This window comes from Pleuronectes platessa, chromosome 18 (genome assembly GCF_947347685.1).
Source record: "Pleuronectes platessa chromosome 18, fPlePla1.1, whole genome shotgun sequence".
In the NCBI taxonomy this organism is placed as follows: domain Eukaryota; kingdom Metazoa; phylum Chordata; class Actinopteri; order Pleuronectiformes; family Pleuronectidae; genus Pleuronectes; species Pleuronectes platessa.
The window spans coordinates 22,151,855-22,157,854 of NC_070643.1; positions in this window are offsets into that span (position 1 = coordinate 22,151,855).

The following is a 6,000-nucleotide window of genomic DNA, read 5'->3' on the forward strand; positions in this document are numbered from 1 at the left end:
GCAGAAAGAAGAGCGGATCGTGTGCGGGAGCCAATGTCTCCGCCCATTTTTATATCATGTTTTATATATATTTTAATTTAATATAATTAATAACAAATTATCATGAAAGTACTGCAGCCAGCCACCAGGGTGCGATTGTGATGTTTGGGCTTCACTTCAGGGAGCTGCCATGTTGTCTAACTTTATTCACAGTCCATGTCTGTTTGTGTCTGTTTGATTTAATCATATTCTATATCTCTACAGGAGACGTCTCCTGGAATAATTTGCTTGGCTGCACAGAGACGGACATTTTCCAGTGGACCAGGCCACTGTCATATGGTTCTGGCAGAGCTCAAGCCCCCTTGTCCCCTCCAGTCAGAACGTGACTGGTTCCAGTGGAGACAGTGTGGGAACAGAGCCGGGACCGAAGCCAGACTCCAGTTGTTACACTGAACAAAGACTTCATTTTTTATTTTTCTGCAGTTTTGAGTCGACGCTCATCTAGAAAGTCATCGGCTTCCATTTCAGGTTCGATTAAAACTCCCCGATGTGTCGCAGGATGGTTTTAACGATCAGGCGGAGATGATATAATAAATATGAGACTAGCTGACGTGTTTATCTGCACGAACTCTGTAGATGAGGTCGTTTGGTCCCTACGGTCCACTGGGACCATCTCCACCACCGGGCCCATCTCCACCACCGGGACCATCTCCACCACTGGGACCATCTCCACCACCGGGCCCAGGGACCCAGTTCTGCTCAGATCCTTTACCAGTTGATAGATTCCCAGCTGCCGCTCTGCTCCTCTGCCTTTGTGCTGCCTCGTCTCTCCGGCCTGACGCCTCACGTGAGTCACTCTGCACCTGAAGGTAGAGGCTCTGACACACACACACACACACACACACACACACACACACACACACACACACACAGAGACACACATATATATGGACACAATGCTTGTGGGGTGTGTGCGTCGGGGGGGGGGGGTTACACCACACACAAAAAACAGTCTTGGGCCACACAATAATCCTACCCCCCCCCCCCCGCCTTCTTACTTCACTGCCTCTGCCCCTCCCCCCACATGACAACACAGACATCCCATAATAGCCCCTCCTTGTTCTTTCTTCACTGCTTGGCCCGCCGCTCCATAATAATCACACCACTAATTCGCCGCCCCACACACACATACACACACAAACACACACGTACACACACATACACACACAAACACGCACACACACACACACACATGCACACACATGCGCATGCACACACAGCGCTGCCATCGTGATCATTTCCTGTTTGAATGGCTGCCGAGGGGCAGAGGTACAGTATCCGAGCAGCAGCCTTCCTCTTTGTGACGTCTTCATCGCACATCGCCCCCCCCCCCACACACACACACACTGTACTGTACTGTACTACACATCATCACAGATTCAAACAGAAACGAGAGTCCGATCGTTTTCTTATTTATCTGAACCCCGGAGGACAGAGGCTCACACGGATCTGTCGTGATTGATATTTTCCATGACCCAAGTCTTTTTAATACGTTTGGCTCCAGACCTGCGAGTCGAGAACCTTCTGAGATTCACCCGAGGGTCACGAGATAAAGGTTCAGGTTCAAAGTTCATCCTGCTCCTCAAGCCACAGCTTCCTGTTGTGCTTTGGAACCGTTGCTGTTTATGAAACTCAAGTTTGCAGCTGCATCAAAAAATCAAAGTCATGGAGCAAGGACACACGGAGCGGTACATCCTGATCACTGAGGAAATCAATGCCCCAGTGGCTGATGGGAAGTCTCCTTCTTTCAGTCTGTGAGCTCCAGTGTGTTGTTTGTTCTGTACCCACCTGCAGTGTGGTACGTACACCACAGTGTCGTCTGTGAACAGTCGTATCTCCTGTAAATCCGATGTGATGTCCCTCGGGCACATTTCACTTCCTCCTTCCTCTGTGGACTTCCTGGGTCTCGTCGACGCCTTTGATCCCATCGGTCACCTGATCCAGGACGTCCCCGTCTGTCCCCAGGTTCAGAAACATCTGGACCAAGCATGTGTCTGTGAGACAGAACTAATCAGTGAAGGGATTTCTAATCGTTTCAATCTAAAACTCCATCTTTGATGTTATATATATACATCACAGTTTCTGATGGATCACAGACTCATTTCAACAGTTGTTAGCAGGTCGTCCCTGAAACGTCCTGTTTGATGTGGACAGACGCTTGTGGACGTGAATGAAGAAGACACAGATTTAAAGTCTGCAGAGGAATCACTTGATCCTCAGAACCTCAGTGATGAGTTCAGGGACAGACGTGTTGGTTCTTATGGTTTTGTGTTGCCATGCATACGCCATTAGTTTCTATTTATGGCTCGTCTCTATGATGCGTTCATGGTAAAGACAACAAGAGAGTGACGGTAAATCACAGTGACACACACACAGACACACACACACACACACACACTTCTAACACACGACGGACACAAACATTTTAATACAAAGAGAAAACTAATATCACCAGCTGAAAAAGCAGTGACACAGACGAAGAAGACACAGACGAGGAAAATAAAGACAAAGGAGACAGAGACGAAGAAGACACGGACGAGGAAGACACAGATGAAGATGTCCAGAGAGTTTGTGTTGACAGAGACGATGACTGTGTCTGTCCTACATCAGTCACGTGATCTCCGCTGTGGAGCTAATCGTCACTTCCTGGTTCCACCTGATTGTTTGTTGTTGTTGTTGTTATTGTTGTGTTTGGTGTGAAAGTCAAACTGTGTGAGGCGTTTCTACAGAAGCTGAATGAGAGACTTTGATTTGAGGATTTGACTGAAGTCAGTGTTGAGGCCTGCTCGCAGACACACACACACACAGACACACAGACAGACACACACGCCGCCATTTTATCTTACCTTCTCAAAAACATATGCATGCACCCGCTCTCTCTCTCGTGCACACATTATATGTTCGCACGTCTCCGCAGACACACACACACCCAACCCCCACCCAATCCTCTGCTCGACGCAAACACACACACACACACACACCCTTTCCCAGCTGCAACCCCCCCCCTTCCACACACACACACACACCAAAACACACATATACCTCCCCCTCACACACGTATGCACCCCCCCTGTATGCACACACATTCGTGCACGCTAGCACACACACACACACTCAAACACACACACACCCAGTTCCCCTCCCCCCTCCCATTCCATACCAGGGCACGTTGTGACAAAACAAAGAACACCCCATAATAGTCAGTAGCACAGTATGCATGGTAACCAGTTATGTCAGAGATGAAGGCACAGTGCGTGTGTGTGTTCATATACAGTGAAGCACACACACGCACACTTACAGCTGTGTGTCTGCAGATACTGCTCAGTTCATACATAAAGAAAACGCACATACACACACTAAGGATACACAAAATTAGACACAAACATTTCATAAACCCACACAAATACACTTCCCACACACATACACACACACACACCCAAAATTACAGGCGGGTATTCATCCACACACAAACACAGGAGTGCATGCAGCCACATGTACACACCCAGAAACACACACTTACAAACATCCATACACACACACACTTAAAAGTATACGATCATGTAAGCAATGATGCACATGAACAACAACACTGAGGAAGAGAAAAGTAACACAACTCACACACACAGTAAACACATGAAAAATTTAAAAGGGGCTCAAAGTGAACACAAAGAGGAGAAATACACAAAACTGACACAACATGAGACAAAGACACAAGCTGGACACGCACACACACCACGTACACACGTCAGAGAACAGACACAGACCCACAACACGGAACACACAGTATATGGGTCACCTTGTATTTTGTAACCTACAAAACCGATGTTTGTTCAAGTGCTTGTGATCAGTTTGGTTTCAATTAGTTAATTGATGATATAAAAAGGGGCTGAACGTCATGATTGACAGCTGAGACTGACTCCTGATTGGTCGAGGGACTGTCTCATGGACACCTCGTCTCCAGACGCAGGAGACGGTCGCGTCCATATCCGAGATATTTTCATTTTTGATCAGTGGGAGGAAGTGGATTCCTCTTTATTTACAGTCTATTGAACACACAGACACACAAACAGTCATTTACACACAATAAAACACACAACGATTCACACGTTCAAACACATTTTAACACAGATATGACCACAGATGATAAATTCACTGAATGAACATTTATATTTCCTCTTTGTTTTTCATTCAAAAACAGAATTTACGTCTCGATTCACGTTTTGTTTTGAAAATAAACTATATTTCCTTTCTGCTGTTGGAGAAGAAAAGATTTAAGATGAAATAAGAGTTTTTTTTATTCCCTGTTTTCTAACAAACTAAAACTGAAATCAACATTAATGTGAAAATGATCAATCTGATCCACTTCCTGTTGTGTTCCTAAACAAACATGTTTGTATCAAACAGTGCATGTGTGTGTCTGCGGGTGCACGAGCTGCATGTGTGCACGTGTACAAAAGAAAAAAAAAAAAGAGAGGTCAGGTTTCTAACCCATGATGCAACTCTTCCACCCCCCCCTCCCCCTCCTCCCTCCCCCTCCCCCCCTCCTCTCTCGACTGGTTGCCCGTGGAGACGCACTTACATAATGAGGTCAGTGAACATCCCATAATATTCACCAAACCAGCAGTCAAGTGTCGGCGGCTGAATCAGCAACAAGACAAGATGGCCGCCACACAAACACCAAGATGATTCATCAAGTCCCAGAGAGTCAAACTGAAACTGGTCTGACGTCAGTTCCTCTGCTGGTTGACCTGCTAGTTAACTCACTAGTTAACCTGCTAGTTAACCTACTAGTTAACCTACTAGTTAACTCACTAGATAATCAGCTAGTTAACCTGCTAGTTAACTTACTAGTTAACCTGCTAGTTGACCTGCTAGTTGACCTAGTGGTTAACCAGGTTTAACTCATCTATCGATGTTGTCTCCTGTTGTCAAACTGACTTTAAACCGTAACAAACTACAGGAGCTCAGATTGAATCTTTATTTTCAGACACAGACTCAGAAACGTATTAATATCAATGCAAAGCACGGACTGTAAATAAAGATGGACGACATCACTCCTCCATGTTGTCAGATGGGACAAAGTAGATGTATAATAAGTGTTTCTAGTTCTGATGATTGACAGCTGACTGACCCGTGATTGGTCGAGGGCGTGTATCCCAGTGACCTCCACTTCTGCACAGATTCAAAATGAAGCTTAAAACGTCAGAGTCACGTTCTTCAGTCACATCGGGAAACGAGTCCAAGGCTGGAAACACGTCCCCCCCCCCCCCCCGAATCTTCACGTGGACCTGAGGTTCTCCGACAGGATCCTGAGGTCAGAGGGTTCAGGATCAACTACACAACCTGGACATGAATAACACAACTTTAAACACACTGACGGAAGCAGGAAGCTGCTGAGAAGACGTTAAGAACACAAGAACCTCAGTTGGACGGTTTTAAAAAGAACTAACACACAGACAGACGTGGACATTTGTCCCCTGTCCTGTTGTTGTTGTTTTTAAAAACTGATTAATTCACGAGAGCAGCTTCTGAATGATGAGCTGCAGGTTGATCAATTATAAACATGCATCATATTTCATTAGATTTGACAAATGTTTGAAACTGAAATCAAATAAACAGTAAATGGATTATAAAATGTTGAGGTGATTTTTGAGAATCCGTGTTTATTGTGTGTCTGTGTGTGTGTGTGTGTGTTTGAGTGTGTGTGTGTAATCTGGAGGATGACGACAACACGACAACACGACTGTGAACGAGACGTGTTGCAATGATGAAAATAACTGTGGGGACAGACGGTTGTGAAATGACTCAAGTTGAAGCTGAAGGAATCAAACCCTCAAACAAAAGACACAAGAACACGGAGGAGGAGAAAGAGAGGGATGATGGGAACCGAGGGGGGGGGGGGGGGGTTCTTCTGTCTGGTTCCCGTCGCCTCCATCAGTCAGACAAAGGATCCTCCATTTT